We start from the raw sequence: 20,016 nt of genomic DNA on the forward strand, positions 1-20,016 counted from the left end.
TGTATGGTCTCAGGAAAAAATTCTTTTAAAAATCTACGCCTTGTCTAAGTCTTGGAAAAAATTATTTTAAAAATCTGCGCCTAGTCTAAGTCTTGGAAAAATTCTTTTAAAAATCTACGCCTTGTCTAAGTCTTGGAAAAAATTCTTTTACAAATCTACGCCTTGTATGGTCTCAGGAAAAAATTATTTTAAAAATCTACGCCTTGTCTCAGAAAAAAATTATTTTAAAAGTCTACACCTTGTATGGTCTCAGGAACAAATTATTTTAAAAATCTACTTGTATGTATGGTCTTGTATGGTCTCAGGAAAAAATTATTTTAAATATCTACGCCTTGTAAGATTTCAGGAAAAAATGTAGTTTAAAAATGTATTCCAATGTTAGAAATTAAAATATCGGCGTAGCATTTCGTATAGAATTACTAGAGTGTATCTAGGACGTCCATTTCTTTCGATAAGTTGTTGAAGTCCGATCCTTTTATATGCTTTGCTCCCTTTATATTTAATCGTTCCAATAAATTTCTCACACAAATATTTCATTGTTCCACCCACACACAGCCTATGTATTAGAGGTTTCCTAGAAGAGGTCAGAAAAGTTTCATTGCGTGTTGGAATTAGTATTTCAGTATACATACCTTCAAAGTAGACCTCCAAATCCATCCTCCTCTAAAACGATTTGTAAATGTCAATGGCTATATGTATGACGTCGTCGCTGTTGATTTACTGTAATATCATAATTGCGTTAGAAGAACGGGAATTGAGCTCATTATTTAGTCCTTCACACAGGAGGAATCACATTTTTATAGGCACGCATTTGAATAATCAATATTTTAAGACGTGACAGATTATTTGGTTGGTAATGCCTTGGGGGGGACAAACTTCAAGTGAATTTCTGTGTTTACCGAAGACGTGTCCTGCCGCACCAGGAAGCATTCATTAATGAATTAAGGATATAAAGGAAAAATAAAAGAAAAGTAGAATAAATGTTTTGAGGGGGTGTGATATATCTCCTATTCGTGGGTATATTTTTGTGGAAGTGGGGTCTGTAATCAAAATAATTGCCTGTGAAAAGTGACAGAAATAAATAAATACAAGGACATATATAAATGTCCTTGGGTATGAATGGAAGGAAGGACTGAACTAAAGCTTTCCTACAAGGACCTCTGAAGGGAAAATAATTGTTAAAGTAACATGAAAGGCATTCTGAACAAAGAGTTTGGTTCAGATTTCACAAAAAACCTGAAAAATTAACATGGGGTGATCAGGAATTCGAACCTGCATCGCCATAACACCAATCAACGAAATTTTGAAAAATGTATATGAGAATTTTCTACACTGTAGTCTGTGTGATTTTAGAGATTTTCGTACCATAACACGGTTCTATGGTGTAATGGTTAGCACTCTGGACTTTGAATCCAGCGATCCGAGTTCAAATCTCGGTAGAACCTTGAAACAGGAATACAGTTAGTATTTTTTTCTTTTGAAACCGGAAAACAGTTAATATATTTTATAGTTTTTAAATATACGCTTTGTAAGGTCTCACGAAAAAATTATTTTGAAAATCTACGCCGTGTAAGGTCTCACGAAAAAAATTATTTTAAAAATCTACGCCTTTAAAAATCCCAAATAATTTTTAAAATATCAGCCGATCTTTTGAAATCGACGGTTCTATGGTGTAATGGTTAGCACTCTGGACTTTGAATCCAGCGATCCGAGTTCAAATCTCGGTAGAACCTAGAAACAGTACGTGTAATTGTTATTTTCAACAAACCTACAATGATCCTCAATATGGATTCCAAATTTATATTACTACTATTTGGTTTGATTATTTTCTACAGGTATTTCCAATTCAGCTACAATCCTCCTACCCACTTAAAAAATTAATCAATTCACAGGTTCTACCGAGATTTGAACTCGGATCGCTGGATTCAAAGTCCAGAGTGCTAACCATTACACCATAGAACCGGTTGCGATTTCGAATTTCAAATCAATAACGGTTATTTTTTATAAGATGATTTTATGATTGATACTTAAAAAAATCGATATTCGAAATCGTACCGAAATTTATTTGGGAATTATTAGCGATATCATATATACGCGTGGGGTTCGAATTTGTGGAGGAAAAACAAATTAGGTTCCTTTCCCAGCTTTGAAAAGGTGCGTTCCGAACCACGAAGTACTTTTATTAGCTTTACAGCGTCCTACAATCAGGATTTGTATCAGCTTACAAGGTCGTCCATATGTTGGGATATGAAAAATTAATTCTGGAACAGGTGTGTAGGAATTTCGTATCGAATTACTGAAGCTTTGAGAATGTAATTAGCCCACACATGTTTAAAACTTCTCCTCCCTTTTGGATTTGTGTAGATTTTTGAACTTGAAATCCAACGATTCGATGTCCATATCTGTGGCACAATTTCGTATAGAATTACTAGAGTTTCTAGAGTGTTTCCTTTCAGGAAGATTCGTTAACTTAGAAGAAGGAACATCAGCAATATATCCCATTTTCATCGGAAAATAGCATATCTAATGGGAATACTATGAAAATAGGAAATAAATAATAAATTTGTTTATAGGTTCTACCGAGATTTGAACTCGGATCGCTGGATTCAAAGTCCAGAGTGCTAACCATTACACCATAGAACCGGTTAAATGAAAAAAAATCACCCATGATTTTTTTAAATCCTCAGCTCAAAAAAAAAAAATGTTTTTCCTTTGACCTTACAAGGTAGATTTCTAAAATAATTATTTCCGGAGACCTTACAAGGCGTAGATTTTTAAAATAATTTTTTCCTGAGACCTTACAAGGCGTAGATTTCTAAAATAATTTTTTCCTGAGACCTTACAAGACGTAGATTTCTAAAATAATTTTTTCCAGAGACCTTACAAAGCGTAGATTTCTAAAATAATTTTTTCCTGAGACCTTACAAGGCGTAGATTTCTAAAATATTTTTTTTTTCCTGAGACCATACAAGGCATAGATTACTAAAATATTTTTTTCCTGAGACCATACAAGGCATAGATTACTAAAATATAGTTTTCCTGAAACCATTCAAGGGTAGATTTTTAAAACAATTTTTCCCGATACCTTACAAGGCGTAGATTTCTAAAATAATTTTTTTCTGAGACCTTACAAGGCGTAGATTTCTAAAATAATTTTTTTTCTGTGACCTTACAAGGCGTAGATTTTTAAAATAATTTTTTCCTGAGACCTTACAAGGTGTAGATTTTTAAAATATTTTTTCATATGTCTTTACAGGGCGTAGATTTCTAAAATAATTTTTTCCTGAGACCTTACAAGGCGTAGATTTCTAAAATAATTTTTTCCTGAGACCTTACAAGGCGTAGATTTCTAAAATATTTTTTTCCTGAGACCTTACAAGGCGTAGATTTCTAAAATAATTTTTTCCTGCGACCATACAAGGCGTGGATTTCTAAATTTTTTCTGACCTTATAAGAGATTTGGACTATATATAAAGCCTTTAACTCCGATTCCAGAGTTTTAAAAGGCCACATAGATTTTTTCCCATTATTCGATCATAGCTGTTATCTGGTTCTATGGTGTAATGGTTAGCACTCTGGACTTTGAATCCAGCGATCCGAGTTCAAATCTCGGTAGAACCTGTATACAATATTTTTCTTAATTCGGACTTTGAAAACCAATTGAAGGCAGTTTCCAAAAAATGGTAATTAAATATTTACTACCGGAAACTATTAAAATATTAATGACCAAAACTATTGAATTCGCAAAAAATTAGAAATTTATTTTTAGATTTTCGTTTTGAAGGTCTTTGATCCGCACATTTTTGTTAACTATTATTTTGCTACGAAATCAACCGGTTCTATGGTGTAATGGTTAGCACTCTGGACTCTGAATCCAGCGATCCGAGTTCAAATCTCGGTAGAACCTGCAAGGATTTCTTTTTCAATTACTAGTGAAACCAGAAGCTGCGTACTTTTCAGGGTGGAAATGCTGAGGGCCCCATTCAGTTTATTATCTACTCAACCCGTTTTTATTTTTGTTGTTGTATCTACTAACTACGGTGTGTGTGTTTGTATCTACCTACCACCTTTGAAGTTAGTCGTCAACTAACTCACCCTCTTAACAACATCAACCTACCTGGTAGGTAGATAGGTATGACCTAAAAACCAAACGCACACACAAAAACCAGGTTCAAACGACTTTTTGTTGGTGTTGCTTTGCTTACATGGCTTAAACATGTTAGGAACACAGTTAACGGCCGCAGCAGCAACACAAGGTCACTAACTGGTTCCATGGTGTAATGGTTAGCACTCTGGACTCTGAATCCAGCGATCCGAGTTCAAATCTCGGTGGAACCTTTCGTATAGAATTACTAGAGTTATCTAGGACGTCCAACTTTTTGTTGGAGTTTGGTTTCGTTTGAATTTTGAACATAGAATACAGTATCGAAGTTTCGCCGAAAAATTTCGTATAGAATTACTAAAGTTTCTAGAATGTAATTGGAGCATTTGGCACACAATTTTAAAAATTCAACATTTCGTATAGAATTACTAGAGTTATCTCGAACATCCATATATCTCGGACATCTTTTAATCTCCCCTTCTATTTTGTAGGTAGACTTTTAAAATATTTTTTTCTAATACCTTTGCACCTTTTAATGCTTAGTGCTAAGGTATTAGAAAATTTATTTTAAAAGTCTACCCCTTAAAAGGTCTCAGGAAAAAATTGTTTTAAAAATCTACGTCTTGTTAATTCTCAGGAAAAATATATATTAAAAATCTGCGCATTGTAAGGTCTAAGAAAAAAATTAATTTTTAAATTCACGACTTGTATGGTCTCAGGAAAATTTTTTTTTAAAAAACTATGCCTTGTATGGTCCGAGGAAAAAAAAATATATTTAGAAAATCTCCGCCTTGTAATGTCTCAAGAAAACATTATTTTTAAATTCTACGCTTTGTAAGGTCTCAGGAAAAAGGTATTTTATAGTGTCAACAAAAAAGTATTTTAGATCTACGCCTTGGTGTCAGGAAACCTTCTGACCCTATGAGAATCTGACCATGTAAAAAATAATCCACGTATTTACCTTCAATGTGTGTACGTTTCACAGTGAATATTTACAAACCCCCTTTCAGGAAATCCTATGTCTGAGCCGATTGCTTCTGGAACCTATTGTAAATAACATCTTAATAAGAAAAATTTATGATGATCAAATTTTGTGCTTTGTTTTGAATTTATTTTCAATTCGGTGTCAAAATAAATTATTTACTGAAATTTCCTGTTTCAAGGTTCTACCGAGATTTGAACTCGGATCGCTGGATTCAGAGTCCAGAGTGCTAACCATTACACCATAGAACCTTTCTGAAGTTCGCTATGGGATTCCGGATGCGTAGATAGAGGAGGCTTCATACAAGGATTTGTCAAAGGACACCTGAGTTAGAGAATTTTTGTAGTTATTTGGGATCAGACGTCTATTCTGGGTAAATTCATAAAATACAGTGAAAGTTACGAATTTTTTATATAAGGTAGGTGACTGTGATTGTAGTTGGGCGCCGTTTTTGTCAAGCACATATAAATCTGACAAAAGAAGGCATATTTCTGAGTTCAGGGTATTTGGTAGGAGATAAATATATGTTAAGGAGATATTTCGAAAAAGCTTAGAGGGGTTGAAATCAAGTGGAAGAATTTCTGTGGGGTTGGTATTTGCAACAAAGTTTTTGAATTTTATATTGAGGGAGATTAGCAAAACGCAGTGGAATTTCTAGTTCGTTTATAGGTAGATGGAAAAAGATAAAGAAAATTTAAAATTTAGTCCAGTTTACTCAGCTAAGAATTCAGTTAACTCAGCTAAGAATGCAAAGAAACAGCTCGAAGAAAATATTCGACATAACAAATCTATGGAGAACATTGCATTTGGTAATGGACTTGGCCTTAAACCTTAAAAAAAAGAATGGGAATAATATACAGAAAGAATTTTTTCCGGGAATAGGTATAGGGAAATCAGCAACGTATACAGTATTTAATTTCGGGGAGCGGACCCCCCTCTGCGTACGTCCCTGGATATCATGTCAGTAATGGGAATATGGTGTAGTATAATGGCAGCTGGATAAAACTGTAATGAAAGTAGACTTCGTTTAAGGATTTCTCTAAGGGCATTGAATTCATATAATTAGATTTGCTTAGACTTCTTCTCTGGGCAGATCCATAAAATACAGTGAACGTTGCGAAGTTTTAATACGAGATAGGTAATCTGATAGAAGATACATATTTCAGAGGTCAGGTTATTTGGTTGAAGATCATTCTATGGCATTTCGGCATTTCGAAATAACTTTTTCCCATGGCGAAATATTAAATGGAAGCGAAATATTAATGGGGTAAGACATTTGCATCGATGACTGTTTTCTAATGGGTAGATGTTGACAATCGTTTGGATAGAATTCCCAGAAATCATGAGGTAAACCAATGAGCTTCAATGTCTTTAATGAAATATTCAATGTCTGGATCATGCTCATTTTAGACCGATGATGCCGTAAATCAGTAAACCATACTAAACTGTCACTCATTGTGGGTAAATCGATCAATAGAATGGGACAAATGTGAGACTGAGGTGGAAATGTCTTTCATATTCGGAAGATGATGCTCTTCGAAAATTAATATTTCAATCCACAGCCATTTCAAGGACAACCTACCTTGACATTGAGTTCCTTAAGTACACCAATTAATCTCTACATGCAGCTAGGTCATGTTAAACATTGTCCTCGCCCACTATATTTGGGCGCCACAAGTTCACACATTTAATTACCCTCATCTCACATGAACATATTTCACACATATTTTTTCAAATGCTGTGAAATACCGAAACCTAAAAATAGTTCTCCACCAGAAAACTATATAAAATACACATTTGTATTGAAATTTTGAAAGATGTGAACAGCTGCAATCACCATATAATTGCTAGTCGTCGCTGGGTGGGGAAGCTAATTTTATAAATACATATTTCAACACTTCCAACATAAACATTAGCTGCTGAATATCTCTTTTTCCGAGCACGATACTTTGTTGCAATGTGTAAATATGAATTTTAATAATGATGAGGTGGTATGTAGGATTTGGATTTTCGAAAAAATTTAGTTTAAAAATAACCGGTTCTATGGTGTAATGGTTAGCACTCTGGACTTTGAATCCAGCGATCCGAGTTCAAATCTCGGTAGAACCTTAAAATACAGTGAAAGTTGCGAACTTTTTGAGGTGGGGAGGGTGGAAGTGCATGGAGCTGATGGTATCCTCCGGAGTTTGGTAGATAAAAATCGAATGGACATAAGATATTTCTGGAGTCAGGCGATTTGATGGACCATTCTTTCTCTAGGTATTGTGAAGAGTTGGAAGGATTTCTATGGAAACTACATTTTAAATTAAATAGGGAATTTTGCCCCATTAGGTCCTGAACGTCGTATATTTGCCCTTACAGTTTGCAAAATTTTAAAATACGGTGAAAGTTGCGAACTATTGGTCTCGCGTAGGAGAAATGTTAATTGTAAACATTATATTTTAAGGTATTCAGAGGATTAAATTTAATCAAAATAATCGATAGATCGGATTTTTTAAAATAAAATATGAAGTGCTATCAAAGAAGAGATCTTCTAGAAATTCACGAAGTAAGATTTCAAATAGCTGGATGCATATTTTAAGTTAAATTAAAAAAAAAATAAAATTCAGAGGGACCTCTTCGATCCTACTTATACTGAAGTTATGAAGGTACCCAAAAGTTTCATATACCCACAAAATTCCAGAAGCGGGATTTTTAAAATAAAATATGAGCTAATGTTCATTAAGAGCCATCCTCGAAAATCTAGTAATTCTACACCAAGATATTAACTTCGAAAAATATAAATTTGAAAGGTGTGCTATTTAAAAGAAATGGAATCGTTGAATTTCAAGTCCAAAAAGCCATACATATCCAAAGCCCTACATATATTCTGATAAACGAAAGTAGCGAATATCGATTCGGACCATTACCTTGTGGCAGGCAAGGTTCGCAATGTAGCAGCAAAGGTGCGATTTAATGTACCACGGAAACTCGACATCGAAAAGCTTCAAACGCAACAGATAGCCGAAGCCTACTTCGCTCGACTTACCCACTTGCTTGACGAAAGCACTTCTTGTCCCGATAATAGTATAGAAGCACAAGCAACACTTGGGTACCAAAGAATGTTAAAGAACGCAGCGTATAGGGCAATCCTGCAGACAGTACCAACACGTAATACGATGGAGAATTATCGGAGAAAGGAAGAGAAATACATTTTCAGAAAAAAAGAAGAAAAACATGGGCGTGAGCAAATCGAGATGTTAAGAAGTCGGAATGAAGTCTGGAAATTTTACAAACGAGTAAAACACCAAGTCCGAAAATTTTACCAACGATTAAAATACCAAACAGAAGGCATTTTGGTGCGGGCACACCTTCCTGTAGAGATGAAGAAGGAAACCTGGTGACAGATAGAGACAGCGTGTTAAGGATCTGGAAGGAGGATCTTGAAAATCTTTTGATATCAAATTATGGCGGTGAAGAAGATACCCAAGAACCAATAACAGATGACGGTATAGAGTGTATAGCACCTAGCCAAAATGAGGTCAGAAAAGCAATCAATCGGCTGAAGAATAAAACAGCAGGTACCGATGGTTTACCAGCCGAACTATTCAGGAGCATGCATCAGGGATTAGTACAATTCGGCTAGAGGAATGCATGCCCAATGATTGGAACCTTCCGTGCACAAAAAAGGAGAAAAGACGATATATGCTACCTATAAAGGAATAAGTCTCCTTCCCATCGCATATAAAATGCTATCCAGCGTGCTGTTTGAACGACTGAAGCCAATGGTCAATGCCATTATTGGTTTAATGCGGCTTGGCAAATCCACCTTAGACCAGATTTTCACTCTGCGACAGATACTGGAAAAGACCCATGAGAAACATATCAGCATATTCCACCGATTCTTCGACTATATAGCCGCATTCGATAGCCCTATTCAGAGGTGTTTAAAGCCATGTCTGCGTTTGGCATTCCTTTAAAATTAATACGACTATGCAGGATAACATAAACTGGCATAAGGTCAGCAGATAAAGTCGGAAAGGACCTATCGAAGCCCTTCAATACCGATCGAGGATTCAGACAAAGTGACGTTTGTCGTGTAATCGTTTTAACATCCTGATGGAAAATGGCACACTGTGTACCAAACGACACATGTTCCTCGCCTATGCCAATGTCATCGATTAATGGGTCGAAGATTGCGAGCGGTAGCAGCCACCTTTGAATGAATTGAGAAGGAGTCTGCCAAACTGGGACTGTCAGTAAATGGCAAAAAGACCAAGCTGATGGTATCAACGCGCAAGACGTTCAGTAGATTCGGACAGACTGTGGAACTTGAGAACTACAACTTCTAGGCAATGGACGATTTTATATACCTCGGTACCGCCATAAACAAAACTAATAACATCAGCTTTGAAATCCGGAGGAGAATAGTGTAGGCCAACAGATACTACTATTGTCTGTATAAGCAACTCAATAGCAAGGCCAACTCTCGGCAAACCAAGCTCACACTCTACAAGACGCTGATATTAGCCGTGCTGTTGTATGTATCTGAAGCTCGGGTACTTGCGCAAGCAGATGAGGCAGCTCTTGGAGCGTTTTAGAAAAAAAATTCTCCGGAAGATCTGTGGGCCGATCTGCGCCGATGGTGAATACCGCCGTCGAATGAACCATAGCCTTTACCACCTATTCTCGGACATCAACATAGCCAGACGTATCGAGCTTCAGCGACTATATTGCCTAGGCCATGTTGTGAGAATGGATGAAGATGCTCAAATTCATAAAAAGCGAGCCTGATGATGGCTCACGGGTAAGGCCATAATCTTTCAAATTGGATGAGATGCACACAAGACCGACGCACTTGGAAATCGTTTTTAAAGCTCGGCTTATGGAACAACCGTTTTACCACAAGCCCAGCTAAGTAAGTATCCAAAGCCTTATTACATTCTACCTTTCAGTAATTCTATACGAAAATTTTCATTCAAAATTTGAACTTCGACATTGGAGTCAAAGTTCAGAATTCAAGGAATACTAATCATATAAAATTATCTATTTATTCAAATTAATCATAAAGATGAACGTCCTAGATAACACTAGTAATTCTATGCGAAAATGCGACCATGGATATAAATCCAAAAGAAATTTGAATTTTTAAAATATTTAATAAGTGTCTAATTTTATTCAAAAAACTTTAGTAATTCTATACGAAATTTAAACTTCGATTCCGTATTCAAAGTTCCGACTCCAAAGCAAAGCATATAAAATGTTACAGTTATTCAATGTGATCAAAAAATTGGACGTCCTAGATAACTCTAGTAATTCTATGCGAAATGTACCATCGATATTTACACTTTGATTGGTGGATTTAGAGTTTAAAGTTCTAAGTATACAAACAAGACGAGATAATTTTGAGGAATTTCATTAATATTTTTCTAGTATGGAGATTTTTTTCAACCACTTTCAGAAACTATTCGACCCAAGCACGATAAACTCGCTGGAAATAGAGACATCGTAGGAGCTCTAGTAATTCTATACGAAATGTTCTACAGAAATTTCAGATTCCAGAATACACAAGAACTTTTAGAAGAAGCTGCAATTTGATCTTTCACATGAAGCTAACCTTCAATTTGCTAAGCAGGTACATCTCAGATAACTCTAGTAATTCTATACGAAATATTCCAACGATATTAAAACTATGATTTCAGATTTCCAAGAAACGACAAATTTGGAGGATTCCGCAACAATTTTCCAAAAGGAAGGTTTCTTTTGACCACTTTCGAAAACTAATGGTTACAAGTGCATTTATATACCTTTCATACTATGGAGGGTATAAAAAAATTGAAAATGGATTTTTCGGAGGCGTTTATAGTAGGAAGGGGTTTTCGACCACTTTGAGAAACTTATCGACCCAAGTAAATTGCTGGCAATAGAGACATCGTAGGAACTCTAGTAATTCTATACGAAATGTTCTACCGAAAATTGAACTCGAATTGTTGGATTTAGATTCCAGAGTGTAAACTAATTTTTAGATGAAGCCTACAACTTGCTAAGCAGCAACATCTCAGATAACTCTTGTAATTCTATACGAAATATTCCATAGATATTGATTCGAGTTTTGAAATCGAATTGTTGGATTTAGATTCCAGAGTGTAAACTAATTTGTAGAGCAAGCTGTAATTTGATCTTTCACATGAAGATAACCTGCAACTTGCTAAGCAGGTACATCTCAGATAACTCTAGCAATTCTATACGAAATATTCCATCGATATTGAAAATTTGATCGCAGATTTCCCAGAAATGAGAAATTTGAAGGATTCCAAAACAATTTTCCAAAAGGAAGGTTTCTTTTGACCACTTTCGAAAACTAATGGTTACAAGTGCATTTATGTACCTTTCATACTATGGAGGGTATAAAAGAAAATTGAAAATGGGTCTTCCTCAATCATAACTGTATTCGAAAATCATATTTGTGATATTGTTATCTCACTTGAAATTCGCTACAAATTTTACCCCCTCAACGTACGGTTCTATGGTGTAATGGTTAGCACTCTGGACTTTGAATCCAGCGATCCGAGTTCAAATCTCGGTAGAACCTGAAAATAAAATTTTGGAAAATGTTTTTTTAATTAATTTTTATTTATTTTGTACATGCTAACACCTAATTATTTTATTTAACAGTAATTTAAAAACCTTTTACAAGAAATTGAGATATGAATGCTGCGTTTTCTTTAAAACCTGTTTGGCCGCATGCCTATTCACTGGCGTTAGTCTATTTTACTATTAACCCATTCAGGTAGTATGGAAATACATATTACAAAATGGATGTATTCAAAAGTGATACAGCAACTAGTTATTATGGTTATATTTTAATTTGATTTAAATTTATTTTTATTTTAATTTTCAAATAAAACAAATGATTTCGAAATTCAATATTTTTTATATTGAATTATATATAAGAACTCATATTAGATTGAAATCTATCAACCACTTCGAATATACGGTTCTATGGTGTAATGGTTAGCACTCTGGACTTTGAATCCAGCGATCCGAGTTCAAATCTCGGTAGAACCTGTCGCAAACAAAAATTTTGTTAACCAATATGGTCGCTTATGATTACAAAATAAAACTATATTTGTAACTGGACCATAAAAGTTGAAGAAATATGAATAAGAATAAATTATAATATGAATGTGGTTTATGTTCGGAGTTAATTAAGTTGTTAATGGTGCAAAAAGTGGTTTTGCAGATTTTATTAATTATATATTAATTTTTGCATAATTAGTTGAGCCATTTTTTTAATTGAATAAAATTTATTTTTCCGTTACGGTTATAAGGTTCTATGGTGTAATGGTTAGCACTCTGGACTTTGAATCCAGCGATCCGAGTTCAAATCTCGGTAGAACCTGTGAAATATTCGTGTTTTTAAAATTAAATATATTATATAGAAGGAAAAAAATGTTTCTAGAATGTACTTAATTAATTTAAATAATAAAGTCTTGTAGCTTTATGGAATTTACAAGAAATTTCATGTTGCGATCGATCTTTCGACAGAATCTGGATCATAAATTATGACGAGGGTTGTGGAGAGGAAATGTGTTGTTTTTTGGGGAACAATAGGTTTTGTCGGTGGGTGCTTTGCGATTTTAAAATATGTTTTAATTTATTATACCCTGCTGTTGCGAAATTTTGCATTTAGGTTCGGTTCGCCAAAAATTACAAATGTAGCCTTTGGTAATGATCGGTTAATATTTAGAGAATGGATATGCAGGATAACTTTAACAGGCACAAGATCAGCAGTTAAACTCGGAAAGGACCTCTCGGAGCCCTTTAATACCGAACGAGAATTCAGACAAGTGGTCGTTTGTCGTGTGACCTTTTTAACATCCTGCTGGAAAAGGTCATACGAGAGGCAAAAGTGAACAGAAATGACACTCTGTACATCAAACAACACATGTTACTCGCCTACGCCGATGACATCGACATAATGGGTCGAACACTGAGAGCGGTAACAGCCACCTTTGAACAACTTGAGAAGGAGTCTGCCGAAGTGGGTCTGGTAGTACACGGTGAGAAGATCACGCTGATGGTATCAACGCGCAAGACGTTCAGTAGACTCGGACCAACTGTTGAACTTGAGATCTACAGATTCGAGGTAGTCAACGATTTTATATATCTTGGTACCGCCATAAATAAAACGAATGACATCAGTTTTGAAATTCGGAGAAGGATAGTGATTGCCAACCGATGCTACTATGGTCTGAGCAAAGATCTCAAAAGCAAGGCCACCTCCCGCCAGATCAAACTCACACTCTGATACTACCGTGCTGACGCTGATACTACCCGTGCTGTTATACGGATCTGAAGCATGGGTAATTACGCAAGCAGATGAGGCAGCTCTTGGAGTGTTTGAGAGAAAATTTCTCCGAATGATCTGCGTTGACGGTGAATATCGCCGTCAAATGAACCATGAGCTGTACCAGCTATTCTCGGACTTCGGCATTGTTAGACGTATTGAGCTGCAGCGACTACGTTGGCTAGGTCATGTTGCGAGAATGGATGAAGATGGCCCAGCGCAGAAGGCATATAAAAGCGAACCAGCTGATGGTTCACGCAGAAGGGGAAGGCCAAGGATACGTTGGAAAGATCAAGGCGAAGACAACATCGCCGAAAATGGTCTTTCAAATTGGAAAAACTGCGCAAAAGACCGACGCGCCTGCAAATCTTTTCTAAACTGGGCTTATGGAACGACAGTTCTGTCACAAGCCAGCTAAGTAAGTAAGTAAGAATATCATATACATTTTCGTCCTAGTTCATGAAAGTGTTGCACAAAATTCCCAATATTTGTCCGATTGCTACAAAATTTTGCGATCTGCATTATGTCCAGACTAAAGTAAGCAAAGTTTTGTTGAAATTGGTTCAAGTTTAAATATAGCTCCCATATATAGTTTCGTTCGATTTTTTTATAAATGGTGCACCAAGTTTAGTTTGTCCGAGTTAGACAAAATTTTGCACAGCGTACTGAACTAAGTTCAGATTGATGTATGCGAAGTTTTGTTAAAATCGGTTAAAATTCAGATATATCACCCATATATAGTTTCGTTCGATTTTTATATAAATGGTGCACCTAATTTAAGTTTTCATACGATTAATTTAAAATTGAAAGCATTTTGATAGTCGTACGAAATCCCCATGGGTTAATCTGATATTTTCTTATTTTTTGTGAAATTTTGTGGAGTGCGGATTAGTGGACAATGTCCATATTTTGGAGAAATGTTCTGATGTTTTTTTACACACAACCTAAAGGGTGGGAAACAAAAATGTTTTCCCTAAATAAAATAAATGAAATGAATTTAAATTTAATATTTTATTTTATTTTATATTATATGTTAATTATGTTTGTTCGCTTGTAACTCGTCGAAACATCATTTCCGATCCTTTAAAGTATATATATTCTTGATCAGCGATCTAAGCATCTCCTTCTTTCCGTCAGTTATAATCACTCTAGCCTTTAGACGAATTGAGATAGATTGCCAAAATTTTGCATAGATACATTTTTTGTCTGCAGTCAGGTCAAGTTCGAAGATGGGCTATATCGGTTCACGTTTAGACATAGCTCCCATATAAGGGTACCCCCCAATTTTCGGTATTGTGAGGTTCTTGAGCGCGTTTTACAACCGAACTCGCTGAATTACTCCACTACAAATTATAAATATTGGTCCACTTTTTCTGGTAGTCCCCATATAACGGTAACCCCCCCTTTTCAGTTCTTGGGGGTTTAGACCGCATTTATCGACCGAATTGGCTGTAATTTAATACTTTGAGTTCATATTGGGTACCAAATCTCTCCACTATAAATCATAAATATAGGTCCATTTTTTCTGGAAGCTCCCATACTGCGGAAATCCAAATTTTCGGTATTTTTAGGAGTTTTGACCACATTTTGCGCCGAATTGACTGCAATTTAGTTCTTATTGGGTAGCAAATCTGTTCACTAAAAATAAAAAATATAGGTCCATTTTTTGGAGGCACCAACTTATAAAGGTTTCCCTCCAATTTGCGGAATTTTGGGGGTCTTGGGTGCGTTTTTCAACTAAATTATTTGTAATTTGGTTTTTGTAGTCGTATATGAAAACAAAAAACTCTTGAAGATACAGCCGATTTATTGTGTCAGCATCAAGTGACGGCTGAAGGACTTCTCAAACTTTAAACGCGTTTTTCTCTAAACATTTTTTGCGAATAATGGGCACGATAACTCAAAAACTAATAACCCAATCGATTTCAAATTTTTACACGTTTCTCTGCGAGTGTATAGCTATCGTATGAACTAGGATAAAACCTTAAGTTCGTTCAATTTCATGTCAAAGTTCCTTCAAAGAGGCGACGCCTTTTAGGATACATATGTAGAATATACCCAAAGTGGTGAAGGGTATAATATCGAGGTAAAAACCTAGAACGTAAGATTTGAGAATGAACTATAACGGCCCGCAGTTAGGTATAGCCCCCCATATAATGATACCTATCGATGTTCGGTATTTTTATACTCTACACAACTATGTTCTCAGGGTATTATAGCTTTGTGCAGCCCCAAAAGTTTGTAACGCCGCGAAATATTGGCCCTAGACCCACCTTTAAGTATACCGATAATCATATCTCGACTAGCTGAGTCGATCTAGACATGTGTGTCCGTCCGTCTGTCCATTATAATTTGTGAACACGATACAGGCCACAGTTATGGACCAATCTTCACGAAATTTTGCATGTAGGATGGGTTCGGCCCAATGAAGACCCCTATTGTTTATGAGAAAAATCGGTTAATATTTAGGGGATGAAATGGACCAAATACTAAATTTTTTTCGGGTTTTCTGGTCACTCCAGAGGCCGTAGTAATGGCCCGAACTTCGTGAAATTTTGCATGGAGAAGGGGATTGAGCCAAAGAATAAGCATGCCTGTTTTGATAAAGATCGGTCAATATTTAGCGGGTCAAATGGACCCTGACTTTTGTGTGAAAAATGACGAAATGTGTATTCTACAGCATATATATTTACCACTGAAGAACATAGACCCGAGAAGTTGATATTATATTATCCAAGAGGAGTGGTTGACCTTTAAATTAAGACCAATTATATTGTTGTATGTGCTCGGATGTGGGAGTTACACCTAAATATTTACAGGTATCTCCGTATTCGTATATAATTTAGTAACCCATTATCTAGAGAGCGGAACTATAGCGCTGATCGCTTTGAAATGTTCCATGAGGTTCCAGGTATGGTCAAAGACAACGCCTATAATTTTCAGTGATGATCAGATAATAATTTTGAAATGAAGTGGACCGAAAACTTAATTTTTTGTGTTATTATGGAGTCGATCTATAGACCTCAAATGAAAGCCGAACATCACAAGACAACCCACGGTGAAGGGAATTTGGACAATAGCTGTACTGAATACTCGTAATATTCGGAAAATATGTCAGTGTGAGGAAGAGGTGCTGTTTACCTCTAATCGGGCAAGCGGGTGCAAATATCACGAAATATTGCCCAGGCTCGGAATAAACATCCGCAGAAAAATTGAGTTCCGTTGTAGTTGTGTAGGGTATCGTATGGTCGGCCCCGTCCGACTATACTGCTCCGCTCACTGGTTAATATATAACTTTAGTTATTGTGATGCGAAAAATGTTAGTTTTGAAATTGAGCTATATCAGTCCTCAATTAGGCATAGCACCTCATATAATGATTACTACAAATATTCGGTAATTCCTACACGATGTAATCAATATTGGTTGCGCTTTTCATACTCAATTTTTTTTCTGCATTGACAATTTTCATATTGAACCAGCAGCTTCCACCCATTCCCCCGAAATAAAACCTCGGTACGTTGGCGGATGGCTCATATAACTATATCCTCTAAATTGCAGTATTTTGGGGATGTTCCACACTACCATGCGTCGCCAATATCGGTTCAGTTTTTGGTGTTTTTAGGAAAAATCTCCATTAACAATTACTGAAATTTGTATTAAGGTGTACATTATGGTTTACACAAATCCGTTTGTAGAAATGTCCGCATATGTCCACTTTTTGGTAGTAACATTTTTATTTCAAGTACCTGTCAGTATACATATGATATTTTGGAATATATATTTTGTCCATGATATATAAATCTAAATTTCAGATAATGTATACATGGTGGTAACTTTAGGAAACTGGTCTAATGACCAATGTAGGCCTCGATGATGTATTTCAAAAGTTTAGCTTCAACCGTTTCAAGGACAGAAAATTTATATCCAATGAGCAATTATTTACACATTAATATCGACTGATAATCATTATGATTCCGTCCCCAGAAAAAATTTCCTATGTACAATTCTGTGATGATTGAAAAGGCATGCCTTTTAATGTCCTTACGAATAAACAATAGACATCAATATCCTATTGATGCCTGTTAAATACATAAATAATGATATATTTTCATAACTGCCCCTACTACTTTGAACTTCCTTAGGGCCCTCCCAAGTCCATTTCTATTTGCCAATATATCTTTATAAAGTTTCGAGCTGAATTATAATACATATTAATGAAATAATTAATTTTTTAACAAATGTTTTGTACGCATGTTGCTTTTTAAGCAGCTTAAATATATTATTGCGCCTGAAAGTATGCAATGAATTTGTATATGTATAGGCAAGAAACGAATACACAGTATAACAGTTTAATTTGTCAATTGATTGATGAAAAGCACACGGTTTGCAGATTTGTATCTATTTATTATTATTTTTTTGAATACGATAATAGACTTTTATGACAAAATATGTTAATATATTATATGGTTTGGATATAAATCGTATATAAATGTATTCAAAAGTTGTTAAGGCTGCCACAACATTTTGCTCTATGTTACTCTACCAATGTGTTATTCTCGAAATTTTTGCTGATATTCCGAAAATATAATAATGCCTAACATTTTTTTTTAATTAAATATTTGCAACAGGTATTGAATTTCATTCTATTGCGCTGTCAGTTTTGTTTTCATAGAAATAAACTTTATAATTTATTTCCATGTTGCACTAATTAATTATTTATGAGCACAGTGGTTATAGGTCATAAAAATAAAACATTTAAAAAAATATTCTTTAATAAATCCACGCCTTGGATAGGCCTTGAAAAAAGTCTTTTTTAATAAATCCACGCCTTGGATAGGCCTTGAAAAAAGTCTTTTTTAATAAATCCACGCCTTGGATAGGCCTTGAAAAAAGTCTTTTTTAATAAATCCACGCCTTGGATAGGCCTTGAAAAAAGTCTTTTTTAATAAATCCACGCCTTGGATAGGCCTTGAAAAAAGTCTTTTTTAATAAATCCACGCCTTGGATAGGCCTTGAAAAAAGTCTTTTTTAATAAATCCACGCCTTTGATAGGCCTTGAAAAATTATTCTTTAATAAATCCACGCCTTTGATAGGCCTTGAAAAAATATTCTTTAATAAATCCACGCCTTTGATAGGCCTTGAAAAAAGTCTTCTTTAATAAATCCACGCCATCTATAGGCCTTGAAAGAAGTCTTCTTTAATAAATCCACGCCTTGGATAGGCCTTGAAAAAAGTCTTCTTTAATAAATCCACGCCTTGGATAGGCCTTGAAAAAAGTCTTCTTTAATAAATCCACGCCTTGGATAGGCCTTGAAAAATTATTCTTTAATAAATCCACGCCTTGGATAGGCCTTGAAAAATTATTCTTTAATAAATCCACGCCTTGGATAGGCCTTGAAAAAAATATTCTTTAATAAATCCACGCCTTTGATAGGCCTTGAAAAATTATTCTTTAATAAATCCACGCCTTTGATAGGCCTTGAAAAATTATTCTTTAATAAATCCACGCCTTTGATAGGCCTTGAAAAAAGTCTTCTTTAATAAATCCACGCCATCTATAGGCCTTGAAAAAAGTCTTCTTTAATAAATCCACGCCATCTATAGGCCTTGAAAGAAGTCTTCTTTAATAAATCCACGCCTTGGATAGGCCTTGAAAAAAGTCTTCTTTAATAAATCCACGCCTTATTTGGACCTTGAAAAATTATTCTTTAATAAATCCACGCCTTGTTTGGGACCTTGAAAAATTATTCTTTAATAAATCCACGCCTTGTTTGGGACCTTGAAAAATTATTCTTTAATAAATCCACGCCTTATTGGGACCTTGAAAAATTATTCTTTAATAAATCCACGCCTTTGATAGGCCTTGAAAAAAGTCTTCTTTAATAAATCCACGCCATCTATAGGCCTTGAAAAAAGTCTTCTTTAATAAATCCACGCCATCTATAGGCCTTGAAAGAAGTCTTCTTTAATAAATCCACGCCTTGGATAGGCCTTGAAAAAAGTCTTCTTTAATAAATCCACGCCTTGGATAGGCCTTGAAAAAAGTCTTCTTTAATAAATCCACGCCTTGGATAGGCCTTGAAAAATTATTCTTTAATAAATCCACGCCTTGGATAGGCCTTGAAAAATTATTCTTTAATAAATCCACGCCTTGGATGGGCCTTGAAAAATTATTCTTTAATAAATCCACGCCTTGGATAGGCCTTGAAAAATTATTCTTTAATAAATCCACGCCTTTGATAGGCCTTGAAAAATTATTCTTTAATAAATCCACGCCTTTGATAGGCCTTGAAAAATTAGTTTTTAATAAATCCACGCCTTTGATAGGCCTTGAAAAATTAGTTTTTAATAAATCCACGCCTTTGATAGGCCTTGAAAAATTAGTTTTTAATAAATCCACGCCTTTGATAGGCCTTGAAAAATTAGTTTTTAATAAATCCACGCCTTGGATAGGCCTTGAAAAATTAGTTTTTAATAAATCCACGCCTTTGATAGGCCTTGAAAAATTAGTTTTTAATAAATCCACGCCTTGGATAGGCTTTGAAAAAAGTCTTCTTTAATAAATCCACGCCTTGGATAGGCCTTGAAAAAATATTCTTTA

The 20,016-nt window shown here is 35.2% G+C and overlaps 12 non-coding genes across 12 annotated transcripts; 9 read left to right on the top strand and 3 right to left on the bottom strand.

Moving 5' to 3' along the window:
* Positions 1-1,373: 1,373 nt before the first annotated feature.
* On the top strand, positions 1,374-1,445 carry Trnaq-uug (transfer RNA glutamine (anticodon UUG)). The gene has a single exon. It is a non-coding gene; the product is annotated as a tRNA-Gln (tRNA).
* A 216-nt stretch (positions 1,446-1,661) lies between these two features.
* Trnaq-uug (transfer RNA glutamine (anticodon UUG)) lies at positions 1,662-1,733 on the top strand. The gene has a single exon. It is a non-coding gene; the product is annotated as a tRNA-Gln (tRNA).
* Positions 1,734-1,890: 157 nt separating this feature from the next.
* Positions 1,891-1,962, bottom strand: Trnaq-uug (transfer RNA glutamine (anticodon UUG)). Its single transcript has one exon. It is a non-coding gene; the product is annotated as a tRNA-Gln (tRNA).
* A 609-nt stretch (positions 1,963-2,571) lies between these two features.
* On the bottom strand, positions 2,572-2,643 carry Trnaq-uug (transfer RNA glutamine (anticodon UUG)). Its single transcript has one exon. It is a non-coding gene; the product is annotated as a tRNA-Gln (tRNA).
* A 906-nt stretch (positions 2,644-3,549) lies between these two features.
* Trnaq-uug (transfer RNA glutamine (anticodon UUG)) lies at positions 3,550-3,621 on the top strand. The gene has a single exon. It is a non-coding gene; the product is annotated as a tRNA-Gln (tRNA).
* Positions 3,622-3,835: 214 nt separating this feature from the next.
* Positions 3,836-3,907, top strand: Trnaq-cug (transfer RNA glutamine (anticodon CUG)). Its single transcript has one exon. It is a non-coding gene; the product is annotated as a tRNA-Gln (tRNA).
* A 359-nt stretch (positions 3,908-4,266) lies between these two features.
* Trnaq-cug (transfer RNA glutamine (anticodon CUG)) lies at positions 4,267-4,338 on the top strand. The gene has a single exon. It is a non-coding gene; the product is annotated as a tRNA-Gln (tRNA).
* Positions 4,339-5,263: 925 nt separating this feature from the next.
* Trnaq-cug (transfer RNA glutamine (anticodon CUG)) lies at positions 5,264-5,335 on the bottom strand. Its single transcript has one exon. It is a non-coding gene; the product is annotated as a tRNA-Gln (tRNA).
* A 1,786-nt stretch (positions 5,336-7,121) lies between these two features.
* Trnaq-uug (transfer RNA glutamine (anticodon UUG)) lies at positions 7,122-7,193 on the top strand. Its single transcript has one exon. It is a non-coding gene; the product is annotated as a tRNA-Gln (tRNA).
* Positions 7,194-11,583: 4,390 nt separating this feature from the next.
* Trnaq-uug (transfer RNA glutamine (anticodon UUG)) lies at positions 11,584-11,655 on the top strand. Its single transcript has one exon. It is a non-coding gene; the product is annotated as a tRNA-Gln (tRNA).
* Positions 11,656-12,059: 404 nt separating this feature from the next.
* Trnaq-uug (transfer RNA glutamine (anticodon UUG)) lies at positions 12,060-12,131 on the top strand. The gene has a single exon. It is a non-coding gene; the product is annotated as a tRNA-Gln (tRNA).
* A 262-nt stretch (positions 12,132-12,393) lies between these two features.
* On the top strand, positions 12,394-12,465 carry Trnaq-uug (transfer RNA glutamine (anticodon UUG)). The gene has a single exon. It is a non-coding gene; the product is annotated as a tRNA-Gln (tRNA).
* The last annotated feature ends 7,551 nt before the right edge of the window (positions 12,466-20,016 follow it).

This window comes from Musca vetustissima, unplaced genomic scaffold (assembly GCF_032173495.1).
Source record: "Musca vetustissima isolate MV318-11 ecotype Yass unplaced genomic scaffold, APGP_CSIRO_Mvet_v1 utg129351, whole genome shotgun sequence".
Taxonomy (NCBI): domain Eukaryota; kingdom Metazoa; phylum Arthropoda; class Insecta; order Diptera; family Muscidae; genus Musca; species Musca vetustissima.